The sequence below is a fragment of the Myotis yumanensis genome, unplaced genomic scaffold (genome assembly GCF_028538775.1).
Source record: "Myotis yumanensis isolate MYYU_CA2020_CCGP unplaced genomic scaffold, mMyoYum1.0.hap1 SCAF_17, whole genome shotgun sequence".
Taxonomy (NCBI): Eukaryota; Metazoa; Chordata; class Mammalia; order Chiroptera; family Vespertilionidae; genus Myotis; species Myotis yumanensis.
Genome location: NW_027223768.1, coordinates 27,757,440 through 27,779,273, shown reverse-complemented (window position 1 = coordinate 27,779,273; position 21,834 = coordinate 27,757,440). Strand labels below are relative to the sequence as shown.

The following is a 21,834-nucleotide window of genomic DNA, read 5'->3' as shown; positions in this document are numbered from 1 at the left end:
ATCTCTGCTAATAAGCACAGCTTATCTTTATTTGCCAGGTAGCTCCTTTCTCTTCGGAGAGACCAGGAGGCCTCACCAAGGGAACCGGCGCGAAAAGCACTTTCTACACAATGACGAGGAGACAGCACTTTTCTGTCTAAAAATACACAGACGTGCTTCTCCTTCGTGGATGCTGACTTGTTATAGATAGAAAGCCAACAGCTTTGAAAAAAATTCTAAAGAGAACTCTGTGTGGCCTGTAATGATGGGAGTTCCCATTTAACTGTTCCAGGTTCTGGTCCATCTTCCACCAAATGAGCAGAACACCATATTACAAAAGAAACGTTAAGGCCAGCTGGTCTACCCCCCATCTCGGAGCAGAGTTGCATCTCACCTTTCAAAATTCTTAGATGAAATAAGCATTCCTGTTTGTTTGGTTGTTTTCTTTTCTCATAAACTAGGAGTGAAAGCCCTTATTCAGATACTAGAACTTCTTTTTTCTGGAGCCCACTTCTTGACTTTCATGCCGCTTTAATGCTAAAAGTGCCCCTTCCCTAATGAGGTGGCTCCTAAGCAGTATGTTAGCTGCTCAGTCTATTTTATTTGACAGAACTTTAGAATCCCCTGGAATACACGAATCACAGCTGTGCATCAATATATGTTAAAGGACAAAGCAGGTCAGGACCCCTAATCGCTAAATCTGGCCATCTGCGTAATTTAAAGACTGAACAAGGTAAATTTCAGTCCTGTAACAACCACCAGGCCTAGTAAAGACCCTATTCTCTGGCCCCACTTCATGCTGAGCTCTCCGGAAGCACACTCCCAAAGTGGGTGTAGTTACAGGAAAGTAACCCTCCCCCCCCGCCCCCCCCCGCCCCCCCCCCCCCCCCCCACCCCGCCGCTTCCCTGGGCAACACATTGCAAATTTCCCAAACAAAATTCTTTCCCTTTTTAGAAAAATGGGTTCTATTCTGCCTGGATACCTATCAATGGCTTCAAAAATCAGAAATGGTTCCAGATTCTATTGAACTGTGAGGTGCACAGGGACTGGTGGTGTGATGATGGTGGTGATGATGATGACGATGATGACAAGGACAAGGACAGCAGCAATAACTTATTTAGCACTGGCAAGGGACTTTGCTACATCCTTTATGAGTATCAATTAACTTATTCTTCACAACAACCTATGAGGCAGGTACTATTAAAAACCTTATTCTATAAGTGAAAAAAAACTCAGTGACAAACTCAGAGTGTTTGCTGGTAACCGCCCAAAGTCACGCCTCTAGTAAGGGGCCAAGATGGGTTTGAAAAACAAGTCTTTCTGATTCCAGAACCTGTAACCAGAACCACCATGATAATACAGCCTAGTGCATGACAGATGCTTAATACATGTATGCTGAACACACTGAGAATAACAGAATTTGATGGGGTGCTTCTCTCCCTACTTCAAACTCCTATGTGACTTGGAAAGCACTGCTTGTTACAGAACATAATTGTGATTATTATGATGATAGTCTTGGTACTCCAAACTAGACTACAAGCAACTTGAGGGCAAGACAAGGTTTTCTTCATAGTGTTAATAGATACTGTACTGTACTTCATATTTTATATATATATATATATGTGTGTGTGTGTGTGTGTGTGTGTGTGTGTGTGTATATATATATATATATATATATATTCAATCTTTACAATCACTCTGAAAGGATTATATCACTACCCCCATTTTTTAGATGAGGAAACAAATGCAGAGGTGAATGAAGGCCACAAAGCTAGCAGTAGGATATTCAAACACTCTCTATCTGCCTCCAAAAGCCAATGCAGTCCCCACTCTGACCCATGGCCAGCTTTGTCACCTGTGTGTCCTTAAGGTGGCATAGAATACAACATTTGTAGCCAACATGAGTCATGTATTCACCTTCAGATATATGCAAAATATGAATCACTTTTATTTTTTAATTTTGCTTGGCCGCGAGCACTTACATTATCCAGGTCATGCAATGCATCCTGATCCAGGAAATGTGGGTATTATTATCTTGGTTCCTCTTCCTCCATAGCTCTGTCTCCTTGCTGGCCTCATGAAAACCAGGGAACTCTTATAGAAGTGGCAAAAAGAGGAGCAGAGATGTCACACTCCTTGTCCTTTCTGCTTATCTTTCTCATTTGCTTGGTTGCAGGAAGCCAGCAGTGGGGGTCAGGGGGATTGGAGGTCAGAGTCTGTTTATGTGAGAGGGCTAGACATGGGAGGCATCCCTCCACATTTCCTGTCCCATCTACTCCACACCCTAGGACTAGCACTGCATCGCTGCTAACATTTACATCTGTTGGTTGCGCCAACAGTGTCCCAGGTAGCATCTATGGCTGTGATGTCCTTGGGGAGCCAGGCCAATTTCTCTGGCAACCCCAGCTTCCAGAGGCAATCTAGTGTCTCCCCAGGTCCGAACACTGTCATGTGCTACCTCCACTTCGGAGTTAGGGTGTTCCCACAAAATCCACTACATCTCCTGGCTGTCTTGTTCCACTTTACAAGCCCGAGGGAGGGTGTCTGGCAAAAGGGAAGGATGTTTTTGGACTTGGACTGTAAAGATGTACCATTTTATTCTCCTTGGGGTGTTGACCAAACAGTGGCTGGCATTGTGGGAAAGGTTACTTTTCCTTGATACTTGTCACATTTTATGAAAGAATGCAAAAAAGGCCTGAAAGAGAGCATGGGTTCCTTGGTCAACCAGCCAATGTCTAGAAATCACCTAAAGATTTGCCTAAAAAAATGTTTTAGGTGAGTTCTCAAGGGAATTCCATGAAGTGCATTTAAATAACAAACCCAGTTTAAATCAAACCCCCCAAACTGCCTGTGACCCATGTATGTGCAATTGGCTTTCCGCTTGTTTGACAGCCAGAGGAAAGGGACCATATCATCCCATGTTCCCAGCACTGTGTGTAGCCCTAGTAGGTGCTCAATAAGCATTTGTTGAATGACTATTGAAAGTCACCAGAGAGACCCATTTGGCCTGCAGGAGGAAAGTATGGAAGAGTAATGGAGAATAACAGAACAGAAATGCCACATGGTCCCTGGCTTTCCATGGAGCTGGGGTCTTTGCACCTAATACAAAGCAATATGGCTGTTCTGATGGGACTCTTTGGCCCTTTGACAATTACAAGCGAATTTTGGAAATAAATATTGTAACATCTACATCTGAGCACCAATTATCTGAGCACAAGCGAGAATGGAGATACTTGATGGGAAAGAAGAAGTAAGGAGCTGTAAGAATAAAGTTCCGTGGAAACTGGATGAGGCATGAAATCAGAAAACTAGCTTCAGACATGGGTCTTTCTTCCTAGTCCCACGCAAAGTAGTCTTCAGTGTGTAGCTTCATCACATATGTGCTGAGGGTGAGCCTCTCTCCTCTCTGCTGTTCCCTTTATTCTCCTTCATGTACATTCTTGGCATGGCAAAGTCCCCAGCTCTACCGTTCCAAGTCGTTTGGGGCAAGTCTCTCAATACTTCATCTACAGAATGAGTACAATTCATGTCTGTTCTACCTGACACAGGATTCAAATGAGGTTATTCATTCTTCCTTTCAACAAATACATATTGAATAGTTGCTAAAAACAACAACAACAACAACATCGTATTGTGAGAAAGGCTGTAAGAAACACCAGGATGAATAAGACTAGTTCTTCCCCTCAGTACATGGCCCGACAGGTGTATGCTCCAAGGTGAAAATCATTAGTCCAAGAGAGACCTATACACGGTGCTATGGGCCCTCGGAGAGAAGATGGATTATGCCAGGAGGAATTAAAGAAGTCTCCAGAATAGAAGTTGCTGCTTTTGAGGGGAGCTTCAAGAGTTCAAATGGAAGTAGTTTGGAAACAAAATGACTATACAAACATTGGGTGTGAGTTATAAATAATAATTAGTTTATGAAATGAACTGTGTTCCAAATTAATGCCAGCCTAAACTCTCAGGCAGACTTCGAGCAAGTAATAGATCACCTAGGAAGGTGCCAGATTCTGTACGCTTTACATTCAAGAATTCGTATCATCTGAGCCAAACCCTATGAGGCGCGGTCTAGTACTATCCCTGTTACCAATGAGGAAACTGAGACTCCAATAAGTTGAGTTTCTTGCCCAGAGTCACACAGACAATCGTAGAGCCAAGATTTAAACTCAGATAGTCAGCATTCAAATCCTGCTACTCAGACAAACGAACAAGAATACTACAGTGATCCCTCAGACAATTAAGTCCCCTCAGAACTGTGATTTTGAGAGAAGTAAATTTTGGATCCTGGTGAATTATGGCACCACCTCTCTGAAAAATTATATTTCAGATTGAGAAGGTGCAGGAATCCTTCCTTCCTCGTGGGTATAATCTCAAGTAAATCTGGAGTAATTCACATTGTGGCCGGTAGATGGCAGAAAGTGACAAGAAAAGACTGGAAATCCCAGCAGGGCTCTCAACTGGCTCCCAGTTTGTGGGACAAAATGCATTTTGCATACACTACAGTTTGTTTAAAGTAACAAGTCCTTACTCAAAGCAAGCTAGCTCCAGGTAGAAATTGTCATTGTCTGACCTTCTCCAGTCACCGTGTCCTAGTACCATGAGGAGGAACAGCCCCAGTGGCGCCCACAAGGCGTTTCCTCTATAAAACTGTCGTCAGGCTCTGGCCAGTGCTGACCAAGCCACCCCCTGCCCCACCCCTCTTTCTACTGCAGGAAATCTTGGGGCTGTGCAAGTGATAACATCTGGAAAGTACCTGGCAAAGTTGGAAGACCTCTACCCCTGCCGAACTGAGACAAAAGTTAGCAGTGCATTCTTTCCATAAAGGTGTGTTAGACCTACTGTGTGCCGGGTCCAACTAAATGTCTGCTATTTACCTCCTCCTGCTTCCCCAGCTGCTTGCTGTTGCAAAAGGAGCTAGGAAAGAAGTTAGTTCTGTGAACTCATTTCCTAAAAAGCTCTGTCATGAAAATAGGAGAAACCAAAGATGTACTGGAGACTTTAAAAAGCATTACCAACACCCTTCCCCCCGCCCCCCCTACACACACACCAAGAATCTGATTAGGTAAAAAAGATATTTCTAAGTATTAAAACTCAGAACCTATAAAGGACAATGTATTATCACATTTTAATCTTCTGAACTGCAAAAAGCACTTCAAAAATCAAAAGTAAAGAACTACAAAACACATGACAAAGACGAATATCCTTAAATGCAAATATGCTAAGAACTCTTACAAATCAATACAATTTATACATCAATAACTCTTCTAAAGCCAATAAACTGGGCAAGTGACATGAACAGGCGGTTCCTAGGGCAGCCTGGTTATTCAGGTAGCAAGCTTATCTTCAGTACAGTACTCAATTTTTTTGGGGGGGAGGGGGTCTATAATTAAACATACAAAGTGATATAAATACAATGATTATCTTTAAGTTTGGAAAACTAACCAGTATCACAAGTATTTTCTTGAGCAATAAAATGGCTCAAGAGTGGTACCTATACAGTTAAGTAGTGTCCAGGGGTAATGTGGATGAAATAACACACCTCACAAGTCCACAGTTTTACTGCACCACTCATGTGGCAGAGATGGCGACTAAAGGCTCTAAGGATAAAAGTCCACACTCTTGTTGCAAAGTAACCCATTGCCTAAGGAAGGGATCTCTACAAGCAAAATAGAAGCTCATGTCACTACACTCGAATACAAGAGTTAAGGTTCCATGGGCCCTCTTGGGACAGTATTTACGCATACTGAAGAGGAATACACATCCCTTGCAGCAGCCAAGGGAGGAGGCACAAATGGGGGAAGGCAGACTGGGATCCAAGTTCAACATAATATCCCTCCAGAAACAACTTCCCAGGTCCACGCTGGGAGTACTCACCCTGGAAGAGCTCTGTCCGCACGGAAGTCGTACACATTCATGGCTGTCCACTTCCCTGGGTTTGTTGTGTTGGCCCTCCATCCACTCATTTCTCAAGATTTTCTTTGGATCGCTGCCATTCACCTTTCTGACTCCTCTCATGGGGTGCAAGCCATCTGCAGATTTTGGGAACAAAACAAGTGGACTTGAAAAAAACCTATATACCTCCTTGAACGACACATTCTAGAGCTTTATTCCATGTCTCTTCCACACCACTTTATGCTCAAGAAAGGCAACTGATGGAGGACACAGCAACAAGGCTAGCCCTGTTACTAACGTTTGTGGAAGGGAACTGAATGACGCTAAGAAGGCCACTGAGACCCATGATACTGGGATGGCTTCTGTGGAAGCAGGAGATAGACTGGAAAAAGTTGGCCCTGGGTTGCCCATTTTTTATGACTCTTCAGCACTAAATCCCATCAGCTGTTACTCTTTATGGGGTATCCTTTCTATCTTTGGTTTAAACCAAATCGGATCTCATAAAAAGTTGGTTTTGTTCTCAATCTTCACCTTCTTTTTTAGGTTCTGAATCTAAGTAATTAATCTAAGTCCATATCACTTCATATAAGGAGTTGGCCCCAAAAGACACTGGGTAAAAAGTTTGTGCTTGCTTAAACCTCAACAATAAGAAAATAAACAACCTGATCAAAAGATATACATCGAGTTGGTGTTTAACTTCAACAAATAAGATATACAGGTGGCAGATTCGCATATAAAAAAACACCCTACATCGTATATCATCAGGAAATGCAAATGAAACAACAAAGAGATACCAATACACATGGATTAGAATGGCCCAAACCCAGAACACTGACAGCACCAAAAGCTGTCATCCCCCCTGGCAAGGATGTGGAGCAACAGGAACTCTCATTCATTGCTGGTTGGAGGGCAGCTTGAGAGTTTCTTGCAAAATTAAGCATATTCTACTATATGATCCAGCAATCACACTCCTTGGCATTTACTTACGCCCACACAAAAACCTGCATATGGGTGTTTATAGAAATTTTATTCATAAGTGTCAAAACCTGGAAGCAACTAATAAGTCCGTGGCACCTTCAGACAAGGGAATATTACTCAGCACTAAAAAGAACAAGAAAGAAAATAAGGAAGATAGAAAGGATGGAAGGAAGAAATAAATAAATTAATTAATTAATTAATTAAAATAAAGAAATGAGTTATCAAGCCAGGAAAAGACATAGGGAAACCTTAAATGTATATTATTAAGAAAAAGAACTTTTAAAAGCTACATACTATATGACATTCTGGAAAAAGCAAAACCATAGGGACAGTAAAGAGATGAGTGGTTCTCAGGAGTTGCGGGGGGAGGGAGAGATGACAGGCAGAGCACAGGACATTTAGGGCAGTGAAACCACTCTATATGATCCTATAATGATGGGTACATGTCATTATTCTTTGTCCAAACCTACAGCATGTACAACACCAAGAGTGATCCCTAATGTAAACTATGGACTTTGGGTGATAATGGTGTGTCAATGTAGGCTCATCAGTTGTAACAAATGTACCGCCCTGATGTTGTTGATAATGGAGGAAGCTATGCATGTCCGGGGCAGGATGTATATGGGAACTCTCTGTACCTTCCATTTAATTTTGCTGTAAACCTAAAACTACTCTAAAGAAATAAATTTTTTAAAGTTTATAGTTGGTGAAGGTCGTCCAAGGAGAAGAAAACGGGAGACAAGTCCCTGGCCGTCTCCTTAGACATTCAAGAATACTTTTCAAAACACAGCCTGCTGTTCATTTGCAGAAAAGTCTGCCCAACTCTCAAAATCCTTCAGACACGCTTCTGTTGAGTTCCTTCCAGATGTCTTACTAATTCTAAAATTAAGTGCAGAGTTTTGGGGGTGAGGATTATATTTCTGTTCATTTTTCAAAGAAGGTATTTGAACCTTCCTCTTCTTCTCTATAACCATAAACCTTTCCCATTTAAATCTTGAGTTAAAAGATTAACTACCCTCAAAAAAGCATCCCAAAGAATGTCCATTTAAATTTAGCAATTCCTGCACTTTCCTTTGGATTTTTCCGAAAGGTTTGCGCATCTTTTCCGGCCCTACCCTCAGCCCCAGTCTCTCCCTGCTGTCAATATATGCCTTAGCAGGCAGTTCTTTCTAAGGGCAGGTCAGGCAGGAAAAGCTCCCATCAGCTCAGCAGGAAATGATAGACTCATGTCCCACCTCCTTCCTTGACCACCACTCTCCCCCACCCCAGCATGGAAAATACAGCATAGTTTTGGAAAGGAATAAGGATGCGTTGGCTGAGAAATACCTCAAGGGAAAGCGATGGAAGGTTTGGGAGAGTCCTGTTAACGGACAGTCATTCTGAAATCTGGCCTGACTGAACCCTCAGAAGGAATGAAGGGTCACCAGCAGAGAAATATGAGAAGTATGGTCATAAATTTAAATCCTAACACTTACATGTTGCAAGAGGCTTACCTGAGTTGCATTTAGTTTACTAACAATTGTTGAGTGCCATTTTAGCAAATGCCCAGTGCTATTGCTAAGGGGCTGGCAATTGTAAGACTCCATGCAATATGAATGCACATTATAATTCATATTGCATGGAAGCACTGATCTAGGAGAGAAGTAACGAAGGCCGAAACTAGGCTTCAAAAGTCTGACTTCATCTTCAAAATTTTGCATTTGTGAATTATCCACATTTGGGAGCTCATGGAGTTAGAGGATTGAAAGGGGGGGGGGGAATAAGAGAGAAGGGAGCAGTGCCAACAGAGTAAAACACACCTTTGGATCTGAATGATACGTTTCAAATGATTTCTTGGGTGCCTCATTTCAGTTGACTTACTTTTGCTCTTTCCCAGATTATCAGAAAATACTGACCCTCTCTTCTCTCAAAGAAAAAAATTATTCACGACACTTATTAAAACAATAGGGCAGACTTCATCAGGGAACAACTAGGACAGATATTAGGATTTTGCAGGTTTTGCATTAGTGTTTTGTAATAGGAGAGAGCTTTTAAAACTCTCCATGCCCGCCCTAGCTGGTTTGGCAGTCCAATAGAGCATTGGCCTGCGGACTGAAGGGTCCCGGGTTTGATTCTGGTCAAGGGCACATGCTGGGGTTGCGGGCTCGATCCCCAGTAGGAGGCGTGCAGGAGGCAGCCAATCAATAATTCTCTCTCATCATTGATGTTTCTCTCTCTCCCTCCTCTCCCTTCCTCTCTGAAATAAATAAAAATATATTAAAACTCTCCATTGCCCATGTCACATGCAGACGACTTAAATGAGAATTTTGTAGGGACCCAGGCATCAGCATTCTTTTAGACCTCTCCAGGTGATTCAAGGGGAACATGAATGCAACACTCAGAATGCAATGTGGAATGCAATAGGAGCAGAGGGGGTGGGGGCTTATGATCTGTGAATAGAAAATTACTAAGAGGAAACATTAGGAATAAGGGGGATTCTGGCTAAATCAACCTAACAAGATTCCTGCTTTAGGCAGACCAGGGTGATCATACATCATCTGGGGAGGGGAGGGAATGAGGAAATGGGTCTGATATCGAAGGTGATCAATAGCAAGGAGAGGGGAGTTCTGCTAAACCAACTTGACAGAATTCTTGTTAAACACAGACATGCAGAACACAATACAATAAAACCTCTATCTCATTAAAAAAAAAAAACACACACACAGACATGCAAGTCCAAAAGAGGAGGAGGCCTGGTTGGGAAGGCAATTCAGAGGAGTTTGACTCAAGTTTGGTGAAGGAGAGACTGTTACTTCCAAACTTCAAATGTCTTGAGAAGAAGCAAGAGAAATTACCATCAGTTAAGGCTCAACTATAAGTGGACCTAACTTCATACAAACAAACATTCACCCCTCTCTTTAGGCCGAACAACCATCTGGGAGGCAAGTGAAGAGAGAGCAGGCACTGGGGCCCCACTTTTCAGGCCCCTTGCCTCTTCAATCTCCCCGTCTCCCACGTTGATCTGGGTTCAAGGAACTCTGCAGACAATGCAGTTCCACTTGGTCTCAGACACAGGCCCCTTTGCAGGCCCTGCACCTGCTCCCGGCCTCCCCGGCACTCACCCTCATCCCCCCACCTAGTCATGCCTGGTTCTGGGGAAGCCCCCCCGCCCACACTGTGAGTTTTCCAGCTCTTTAATTCTGCCTGATTCTCCTCTGTTCTTACAACCAAGGCCTTTGACTACTGTTTTCATTGTGCTGTCAGGTTTCACTTTGATGCCTAAATTAATACTAATGGGAAGGCCTCTTGGCTGTTTGCTTACTTTTCTTTCTGCTCAGTTTCTCCAGGTTGAATATTCCTCCATACGGCCCATGTGCTCCTCTGGCTGCCCTTTCTTGAGTCCATTTTAAAGAAGCAGAGCATTTTACACATGGTTTGCTACTCTAGAACTGGTTAAGTCGGGCGGGCGGTGGGGGGAACGGGGGGGCAGGCAGAAAGGAAATTGCACCCAACATCTGCCTGATTAGCTTTCTGGATGTGAAGCTGAGGGTCATTATTGGCTTTGATTACATTTAGCTTTAAATCCGAGCTCTACAAATATTCTCTCTCTCTTTCTCTCTCTATTCCTTAGGGACCCAACCTTTCCCCCAGATAATCAATAACCTCCGAGGCTGCAGAGGACAGGCAGCCTGGCCCTTGCTAATGGTCTGGACCTCTGCCGGCTGAAGATAACATCTTGACCTAAGTTATGTTTCAGTTCCTCAGCCCTAAGGTGGAACGATCCCTGGCTACTTTCCCATGAGCTGGGACAGAGGGACACCGGAACAGACCTCAGAGCTGTCCGCAAGGCCTGGAGAAATGACTCATTACCCTGACCTCCAACCAATCAGCTCCCAGCACTGAATTCCTGATCCACAGCACTGCATGATGTTGCCCTACATGATCTGTAACCTACACTCGGAGTTCCAGCTTTTGAGCATTAACTTCCCATTTCCTGGGTGGCACCATTCCTAATAAAATAGCCGAACTTCCTCCACTGAAATTCTCGTGGTTCGTGTGTGGCCTTGCTAGCACCCGGTGGATGAACTCTTTCTGTTTGATAACACTCCACCCAAACTGCAGATGGTGGGCTCAGTGCCTTTGTCCCGCGGACTGAATGAGTCTGCCTTTCCAACTTGCTAGTGTTTCTTATTTAATAATTCTTCTGTGGGCCAATCCCTGTTGTTTGAGGAGCTCATGAGAGGCTCTGCTGAACCCAAATACTTTCTTTCATAGCCTGATAATAACTGAAGTTTCATCTCTTTAAAGAGAAGTAGTTCTTTGAAGGTTTCTGTTTGTTTTGTTTTGTTTTTTCAGATTTGAACCAAAAGAATGATCACAAACTGCTCCTGGAGGGTTCACATATGAAAACAATGATTGGTGCCCTTTTGGATGGGGGACTCTTGACAGAGAGAGCAAGATAAAGGAGGAGCTGCCAAGTCCGGAGGTGGGGGTGGATGGACAGGTGGATGCAGAACCAAGGCCCATTCCACAACTTTGCCTGGAAGCAGCTGAGCTGGGAAAAACTTAGGCACTCCCACCCACCCCCTAAGATCATTTCTCATAGTTTCTTTTCCTCCCTAAGCAGCCCATATTCAACAAGTATTTGTCAAGAGCCTGAAGTTCTGGCCAGAGTACAAAGAGAAAGAAATAAAACAGAAAGGCAAAAGTTAATCAGTCATCAAAACTCAATACCTCTCTAGCCACCACAGAACACAGCCATACAGATCTTGCCTTTAAACTAAAGGCTTAAAGTAGAGACAAAGACATGGGAAAGAGGGGGGCAAATATACATATATATATACGTATACTCACACAGAGTAATACAAACTGTGTATGATATACATATGTGTTTCTCCCCAAATGTGTCTCTTTATACCTTAGTGTCTAAGGCTTAGATGGTCTAAGGCTTAGACTATAAACTTATTATACACACACACACACACACACACACACACACACACATATAATGTTCACCACATAGAAACAAGTCAAATTAATAACCTGTCCATCATTACTGATCTGAACCCCATGTGCTAGTTCAGGTTGGTTCCCTCTTAGATTTCTTGACCATCCAGGATCTTTTTTCCTCATAATTTTCTTCCCTTTAGTGTTTTTGTTTGTTTGGGGTTGTTTTTTTTTGTTTGTTTATTTGTTTTGGGTGTGTTTGGCTTTGTTTTCTTTTTTTCCCCCACTTGGTCTTATTCATTTGAATCTGAACAGTGTTCATGCTCTCCTTCAAATCCTGTACTGAGTATTTTAGTTTACAAATCTCAGTTTTTAATTGGAAAGTGTTTTTGTTTTGTTTATTTATCCTTGAATCCCCTTAGGCCAGTGGTTCTCAACCTTCTGGCCCTTTAAATACAGTTCCTCATGCTGTGACCCAACCATAAAATTATTTTCAGTGCTACTTCATAACTGTAATGTTGCTACTGTTATGGATCATAATGTAAATATCAGATATGCAGGATGGTCTTAGGTGACCCCTGTGAAAAGGTCGTTCCACCGCCAAAGGGGTCGCGACCCACAGGTTGAGAACCGCTGCCTTAGGTAGTCTTATTTTCTTCACTAAAGTCAGCAAATATCTCCCAGGCTTCTCTACTTGTTTGTTTGATCTTCACCTGTTTGGCTGAGAGTGTCCTTATCCACGTTATCTCTTTCTCCGCTCTTTGGGGCCTCTCCCGGATGTTGGAATTCCCATGGAGCCTAAGGCCTTCATTGCTCTGAGCTGCCTGCCAGCCCCACAGTTGCTTGGGTCAGGACTGACAACCAGGTTTACTAGTAGAGTTGGGAATGGTGGGGAAGTGGGATGAAATTGGGTTGCTAGTGGCCCCAAATCCTCTAGAAATCTCTGGGAACTGAGTATTGAAACCACAACTCTTCTGTATTTTCAAGCATCTCAAACTTAGGGTCAATGGTCTGGATTTGAGTATGGAGTTTTCCTCACCATCTGAGTGATCCTGCACATGTTCCTGAGAACACAGGCTTCCCTTCCTTGTCTGTAAAATGAGATCCAGCCATGCTGCCCCACTTGCCTCCCAGGGTGTGTTATAAGGATCAAGTGAAACAATAACCACTAACGACAGACATGGAGATGTCTTTGGGATTGCTATTATTCCCAGTCCTGGCTCCTTTTCTTTCTTTAACTAAAGTAACAGAATTGGAAGAGGTGAGCACTTGAAAAAAAAAATTACGAAATACCTCCAGCTTCTAGAACCCTACAAACAAAACAATCAGAATATGTTTTTCAGAAAACTACTAACTTATCTGTTCAGCACAAACTGTAGGCCAGGAGAAACACACCGAAGCCTACTCCCTCCCTACATACAAAACGGGAGGTGTGGCTCAGTTGGTTGGGAGTTTCTGGTTCAAGCCCTGTGTTGCAGGCTGGATCCCTGGTAGGGGTGACAGGGGGTGGGGATAGGGGCAGCGGACTGATGTTTCTCTCTCTCCCTCTCCCTTTCTCTCTCAGTAAAAATCAATAAAACATCTTTTTTAAAATGGGAGGGGCTGTGAGAGAGAGGAGAGGATAGTTATTAAAGGGATCAGAGAGACTACCGCTCACCAGTTACCATTTCCTTGACCTTGGGCAAGCTGTTATATCTCTCTGAACCTACTTTCTCATTTCTAAAATGTACTAGCTTTGTCAGGGGAGTTTAGTGAAGATAAAGTGGAACAATAACATGTCCTACACAAGATTTGTGACACATAATATGTACCCAATAAAGGGACCAAGCATATAGTCCCTTTTCAGACTATTTACACTACATGTATTTGATTTTCACAGGCAGACTGGCCTTTCCTCAGTTTTGTCACTTATACTGTCCCACCCATGACTTGCAGTTGAAGGGGGGAATAATCCCTCTCTTGAGTTTTAAGTGGCAGCCCTTCTTCAATGGGCTTGAATAATGTGTTTTCCTCTGTCAAGAATAAAAATAAAGTAAAATTAACATTCCTATCAGCTGAACAGGTGGCCCAGAGAGACCGGCAACTGTCACGCACCATCGCGGGGACACTGACAAGCAGGGACAGGGTGCCCGGGGCAGCACGGTGTCTAATTATGGAATCTTTAATTCACTGGCCCCTTTTGGCAGGGAAGGCCCCCAGCACAGATTGGTGTGGACAAATAAAGCTTCTGCATCTTAGCACTTGGCTCGACAGCCAAGAAGGCTTAGGAACACCTGCTCGGCGCTAAGCATCAAGCATTAAAGGAATCAAAAGAAATTAGAGAGGTGGTCCCTGCCCTTGAAGAGCTTATGGTCGGCACCATCAACTTGTTTCTACATTCTGGCATATATATAATGTATATATAATGTATATGTGTTATATATGTGTATATATGTGTATATATATGTATATATATGTACATATGTATATATTGGATTGTGCAGACCCTAATTTTAAAAATTTTATGTTAATCACCCTCTTCATCTCAATGTTTAGGTGACTGTGAGGCCTAGAGAGTTTGTGTGACTTGCTCATGCAAACAATTCTATTTTTTAAGGGAACAGAATAACTAAAGGATCATTTCCAAGTACAGATCTACTGAAGTTCTTAAAAATCACACTGAGTGCCTCTGAGTGCTTCGGGCATGCTGATGGGACGTGTGACCCAGTTTTCAATCACGTCTTCTTCTTCCTTTTCTCCAACACACGGAGTTAGAAGAAAACTGGCTTAAGTGAAGAAAGGGAAGCCTCCAGGTGGTGGGGAGTATATGGACCACTGGGTCTCGGTCAGCAGCAGCCGGGCAGCCTCGTCCTTCCCCTCATCCTTCCCCTGGTGGAGGAACCGCAGGGAGGTGCTCCCCACTGAGACCCTACAGAAGGCCATCCCTGAAAGAGCAAGGGAAGGGAGGGCAAGCCCCCTGGAGCTGTGTCTATTTGAGGAATTTTTTGGGATGAAGAATTAGAAAAAGATAATTTTATTGCAGAAACTCATCCAAAGCCTCCCACAGGTTTTCCCTCATTTCATCCAAATGTCCAGACCAACACTAACTGCTGGTCCTCAGAACTCCCCCCACCACCTCTCACGGGGCTGTAATGAAGTACTCGAAGCAATGAAGGATTCCAGCAAGTGGTCAGATGTGGGTTCCTCACTTACTGGTTCTGTTCCTTTAGACAGGTTACCCAGCCACCCCCACCGAAGTTTCCTCATCTGCGAAGTCAGGATCACAATTCCTCCTCGGGGGACAGGGCATTGCCACGCAGGAGTAAAGGAGGAGACAGTCAGGAATGGCATCCGCCTCTGGTCCAGGTGACCTCCCCTGTTGTGACCTCCTTTGAAAGAGGTTCAGTTCTGGGCTCCTTAATAGAAGTGTGCAGAGACGTGCAGAGCAAAAACACTAACCTACACATTCACATAGCACAACAGGGAAGCCATGAAATCATTCCGTTTCCAGCCACATGGAGAATGTTTAAAATCACTTATGTGAGCAAAAGGGGAAGAAACAGTATTGCAAGGTCTTGCAATTTTTGTGTAAAGAAGGAAGAAGTATAACCGGGTTATCTTTTTTTCCCCCCAATTAATTTAAACGACAAACAAAAAGTCCATTTTGACAGTCAGAGGTGAAAAATAATTTTTTTTTTTTTGCTCTCTATTTCCTGTTGTATTTCCTGGTAGGATGTAAAATCTTGGAAATGACATTTTGGTTTTCCCAAGTGTTCACCTCATTCAAAGCAAATTAGTCAGAGAATCACAACCTGCATAAATCCATCAGCGTTGGGGCCTGGGATCTCAGAACACGGCTGGGCTGAATCCTGAGATAAGTCTTCATGCCAGAAACCCTATTATTTAGAAGAACAGCAAAAATAACAATCGGAGATGACATCAGGATGGTGAGAGCATTGCACTCTTCTTCCTTGTGCATCAGAAGAAGCTAACATCTGCTCATCGCTGGCGAACAGGACAACACCAGAGCCTGGGAAACGTCTGGTTGGCTCCCACATACATACTCTTCTGCCCTCTGGGGAAAATTCTCTTCTCACTCCATGGCTTCAGAAAGACCATTGGCATGGGCACGCAGACACCTTCTGGAGATGGCGTGGAAATATCATTCAGTGAGTTGAGAAGAGATAAGGATGTGTTTTTACACTTGTGGATAAGTAGATTCTGCTTGGAGCATGGTGAACCCTTCTGTCAACAGGTCCTTCCTCAATTCTTAGCCTCTGACTTATTTAAGGACATTACAGGGAGTATTTATTGGTCGGGTTGGGGAAGTGTGCAGTTAGGTAGAAGAAATTGGCAAGAGTGCAAGACAGATAAAACTGAAGAGATGAGGCAAGGCGAGAGGAAACATCTGGAGCCCCTGGCAGGGGTCCTTTTAGGCTCCCCGCCTGAAGTAGCTCCCTATTGACCCTCTTCATTGTTGGCCAGAGTCTTGTTTTTCCTGCTATTGCAGATTTCTCTAAAAACAAGTAGGATAACAGCAAACATTGGCATTTTGCTTTTAAGACTCACAAGATGTCCTCTCAAATCTCACCGGGAAGATTCTACTTCAATAATTCACAGCTAGTTGGGGGTTTTACATAAATGGCTCTGACACATACCAGGGAATCTAGTCAGGATTTTCCTGGGTCGTTCATACCTGGTTACAGATCTCAGAAAAAGCCCTGCAGCCGTGTGCCTCAGGTCTGACAATGCTGCCTGTTATATTCAGGAGCCGGTACATATATCTGCAAGGTTCAGAGAAAAGAGTAGTTTAAAGAACTCATTTATTTTATGGTGGTAAGAACACATTTCCCTCTAACAAATGTCTAAGTGTGTAATACCTATCGTTAATCATAGATACAGTGCTTTACAGCAGATTTCTGGAACTTAATTACCTTGCTTACCTGAAATTTTATTCCCCAACGATTAGCAACTCTCCAATTCCCTCTCACTCCAGCCCCTGGCCACCACCATTCCTCTCTTTGATTCCATGCAGGTGACTCTTTTAGACACCTCATATAAGCAGAATCCTGTAGTATTTATCCATCTGTGACTGGTGTATTTCACCTAGCAAAATGTCCTCATCCAAGGTTCACCCATGTGACTTGGAATATGGATGTTTCGATCAATAGAATCAAGTCACATTCATTCCCTCCCGAAGCTCTCTGAGCACAGGTAGATGTCCCATGCTCATCTGGGAGGTGGCCCTAAGCCTTGCCGAGTCAGGCTCCAATGCTAATCCTCAGTTTCCATGGGGAGACTCCATAGACTTGAGAAGTTTAGTTGACACACCATAGACCAGTGGTTCTCAACCTTGGCTGCATATTAGAATCACCTGGGAATCTTTTTAAAATCCTGATTTCTGGGCCTCATCCTCCGGAAATTCTGTTTCTTTGTTATGGGATGGAGCCACAACATGAGTAACAAAGAAACAGAATTTCCGGAGGATGAGGCCTAGAAATCAGGATTTTAAAAAGATTCCCAGGTGATTCTAATGTGTAGCCAAGGTTGAGAACCACTGCCATAGACATTGCTATAGAGAAAAAGCTTCAGGTGCCTTTTGACTTGTCTCTTTTTTTTCACTTCCTCAAAAAGGAAAAAGCTAGATACTTTTGTATCCCTTGTCTCTTCCCTCCAATTCACTTTCTGTGGACATTTCAGACCTAATATGTCAATCCCTAACATATAGAAACATAGGTCTTTGGTGACCAAATTAATGAAATGGACGCCTTATTAACAGCAAGAATAAGAAGGTACTCCTAGGGATTTCAATTACAAGTATTATCACATTATGCTTAATTGCACATAGACCCAAGATTAATTTTAGACCTACATATCTCTTCCATATATTTCAAGACATTTTCTTACAAAATATACCCTACCCCACAAACAATCGCTATTCATAAGTCATTGAACCAAATCAGGTCTCGGCAAATTCCCAACTCTCTGTCTCATTGGAATGTCAGCATTTAAAAGGGGCCAGAAATAAGTTACATTAGCTTACACCTGAAAATCTATTTTGGAGATCAGAGATACTAACTTTAGTCATAGTTGTTGTAACAGCTTTTGAGCCCAATTCTTCCTTTGCATAAATACCATCTTTATTTAGAGTAGGTCATTCTGTGCAAATATATTTTATTGCTGAAAATTGAGTCATGTCAACAAAATGTCAGTCTTCCTCTTTAATCAATCAAAATGCCCGAGAAATTCCAAAAGTATTAAATAACTATTAAGTTATCTTCTTTCTCTGCTCAGTCACAGATACTTTAGAAAACTGGCATTTTTATTTAAACAATATTACTTTACTCAGAAATGGGTGGAAATCATGGAGATGGAAGAACCAGCTGGATAGGACCCCAGTAGGACTGATGATGTAATTCCCCGCTGGGCACAGATAAGCTAGGACTTCCCAGTTAGATACAAACCCCAGTTACTAACAGCTCCCAGTACTGACTGCTTACCCTGAAGTATGCAACAGTACTGATATACATTATTTCATGGAATACTAACCTTAAACCTACAAGACAGACACTGTTGTACACATTTTGAGATGAAAAAACGGAATCCTAGGGAGGCTACGCAGCTTGGCCATTAGTAAGTGACAGAGCCAGAATTTGTACCATAATAGCAGTGGTTCTCAGCACAGCAGTGGGCATCTCCAAGGCCAAAACTATCTTCATGACACTAAGACAGTTTTACTATCATTCTCTCATTAGTATACAGTTTAGTTTTCCAGAAGCTTCATGCTGCGTGCTGATGGCAGCACTGAGGCTAACAGTATGTGGGTTTGTGTATTCTTGTCCTTAAAAAATTTAACGATTTTAATTTGAAACATTTGTTCATAGAAATAAGCCACATAAACAAAGCTCTCTGGGGTCCTCAGCAGTTTTTAAGAGAATGTAGAGCAGTTCTGCGGCCAGAGTTTGAGAAACAAAGCATCATATTTTACCACCTTCCACAGAACACTTCAGATTTCAAGTAGCCCAGTAAAAAAAAAAAATCTGTTACTGCCCTGGCTGGTCACTCAGTGGTTAGAGCGTCAGCCCACAGACCAAAGGGTCGTGGATTCCCGGTCAAGGGCACGTACCTCAGTTGCATGCTCAATCCCCGGCCTGTTTGCAGCATGTGGGAGGCAAGCAATTGATGTTTCTCTCTCTCTCTCTCTCTCTCTCTCTCCCTCCCTCCTCCATCCCTTCCACTCTCTTTCTAAAAAAAAATCAATGGAAAAATATTCTCGGGTGAAAATTTTAAAAAAAGGAGATCATCTGTCAAAGATGGTGATTGTGGAGAAGATATGAATTATGGACCCTGCACTTAGACATCTCTGCTGAGAACCATGGGGTTTGTCCTGAGTGGATCCTGTCTCCCTATGAGCCTTGTTTTCCCCTTGCGAGAAGGGAAGGGGTTTCCCTACAAAGTTTACAATGATCCTAGTAACGGTGTCATTTTATGATTAAATATTTTCAGATGTGAGCATTATCCCCCCCCCCCCCCCCGAAAAAGGAATAGAATGGTGCCAATGTGTTCATGGCACTGTTCTATGATACCATATTTAAATAAAATTGAGTAAATTTTGCAAACAAGAATTGCAAGTATTGTTCGTTACATTTTCCCAGATAAAACACAGATGTTAATATGTGCCTGATGTTCTATTCATTTTCTTGAGAAGTTCTAATTTATCACAGGAACATAATCTAATCCTAGACTCATTTCCCGAAGGGATTAGTCAATATTTATTTTAATGCCTTTTAAATCTTTGGGTTCATAAAATCTTACATCTTTCAATTTGAACCAAATCTTGATTTCCTAGAAATCCAGGTCAATGTCAACAATCCCTGAGTCCTTAAAGAGTAGCTGATAATTTGTGGAAATTTGAAGCAGATTGATTTTTAGTGATCATGGCTTTCCCACATGGAGAGCCATATATTTTTAGCTTTGTTGATTCACATGTTTTAATGAGAAAAACAAAAACAAACTTTTCAGTTATTCAGTCATCAAATATTTATTGAGTACTTTCTGTTTTATGATACTATAATGTTAATAGGCTAATTTATTCAATTCAGCTAATCCCTTGAATCTAAATGGTGGAAATTATTCCTTTGTTTTTTCCTCCAGACCATCATTATTTACAGAGATTGCATTTATATTCATTCATTCATCCTCCAGTGTATTTCCACTCCAGCTTCTATCAAGCTGTCCAAAAATGGCATTAGCCACAAATAAACACTTACCATCATCACCATCAACATTGTCACCAATGGAGCATAGTGAACTGGGAACTCCCTGAATGGACTATGCTAAGGTGACATTTAAGTCTGTCTCGTTCATTCGTGGTCCTCTACTCAGGGAGGAAGAAGGGTGAGAAGACCATGGAAAAGAAGACAAACATATAGCCAGGCCTTTTCTACATTGTTTTTAGAAATAGCCTCTAAAGGTCCTCCTTTGAGAACTGGTAAAAGCCCGGAAGAGGAGGAGAAAGTAAAAAGAAAAACACATAAAGATGTAGGAAAGAAAGAATTTGCAAATCAGAATGCAGACCGTTTGAACAGAGAGTCCTAAGAGAGGACCATGGCTGAGGCGGGAGAGGAGAAGGAAAAGGTATGGAAGGAAACTCGGGAAGGACGCTGCCCTGAGTGCTGATCAGCGGCTTCCTGGGAGTGGACGGATGGCTGGTATCAATCACAGAGCTAGCCCCCCAGTGTCTGAACGCCTGTGTCCATCTGCTCATTCAAACTGAGAAGTCTTTGGTGTAATTATAACACCCACCCCCCCCAGAAATCTTATTTTATACTTCTTCAACTCTCTTCCGTAGACTTTTAAATAATTCTAAATAGAAGCTGAGTCTAAAATCAATTCTTCCAGGCGATTCTGATGCAGGGGTCTAAACTTGGAAAAATATTGCAGGCATAGCCCCAACATGTTTTTAATGTCATGCTATGTTTTAATGTCTGCCACATTCCATAAAAGTTAACCCCCCAAAATCCAAGTATTTACCATAGACCCTAAAATCTCACATAAATTTCAAGGAAAGAGTGTGTGTGTGTGTGTGTGTGTGTGTGTAGAGTTTGGTGCAGAAGGTGAATTATTCAGCGAGTCCCTTCAACTTTGTGCCTCATGTGACTTCGTATTTGGACCGATCTCTATCTGCCTCTGGTATTATGGGAGGAAAAGTACACTTCCCAAAGTGATAGGCCCGTGTGAGGAAAATGAGAGCATCAATGACCAGGGATCACCTGACAGTAATTCAAAGTGATGTCAAAGGGGAAGGATTATGACTATTTTTATTTCCTGAAGGTAAGCAAGCTAATAATTTATGTTTGAAAGAATGAGTTTTTCTGGGGGGAAGTATACATCTGTAAGACGACTTGTTGTATTGCTCCAGTTCATTCAGACCCAGGTCCCACGCCCTGCGAGGAAGAGTGCAGGAAGTGGGCTGGGGGCATTTCTTTGGGCCTCAGCTCTGTGGCGGCAGCAGGTGTCTCAAGGCTCTGGTGGTCAAGGCTGAGGACTCACGGGAGAAGAAGCCCATGGTGGAAGAGACATGAGCACTTCTTCACTGGCGTACAGTACGTTCTCAATCCATATTTGTTAAATAAATTAACTCCTGATACACTGGTTGTTAATGTTCACACACACAAAGGAAATTTGGAAATTTTCTGCCATTCTAAATTTTGCCCATTTTGTGAGTATAGACGTAGATATTTTCATATGGTTGTAACTGAGTATGTGCTAATTACAACTCGAATGTTGTTTCATGGATCTGAGTTTCTTCTCCCGAAATGTTCTTCCTGGGCTCCAGGAGGCCTTTCATTCCCGCATGCATTCCTGGCCGCTTCTCCCACCTCCGAGGGGCTCAAGACTACCTCCCAAGCCTGTGGCTTTCAGAGGCTTCTCAATGGAAACTGTATCTCCAGAGAATGAAGAGAACCTATTTCATTTGTGTTAGGACTGCCTGACTGAGAACTATTCTTGGGTGCATTGAGCCAAAATGATCCACAGCCTTTTCCTCCTTCTTTGAAGCTAAGTGAGTTTTAAGAGTA

The 21,834-nt window shown here is 42.7% G+C and overlaps 1 long non-coding RNA gene across 2 annotated transcripts in view; it reads right to left on the bottom strand.

The window, feature by feature from the left end:
• LOC138996243 (uncharacterized) overlaps positions 1-21,834 on the bottom strand; it is a 251,841-nt gene that overhangs the window by 201,208 nt on the left and 28,799 nt on the right. For both annotated transcript variants that reach the window (XR_011468736.1, XR_011468737.1), the window contains exons 7-8: positions 16,452-16,539; positions 5,855-6,009 (exon numbers count right to left, since the gene is read on the bottom strand). This is a non-coding gene — a long non-coding RNA (uncharacterized lncRNA). The remainder of the gene's footprint in view (positions 1-5,854; positions 6,010-16,451; positions 16,540-21,834) is intronic.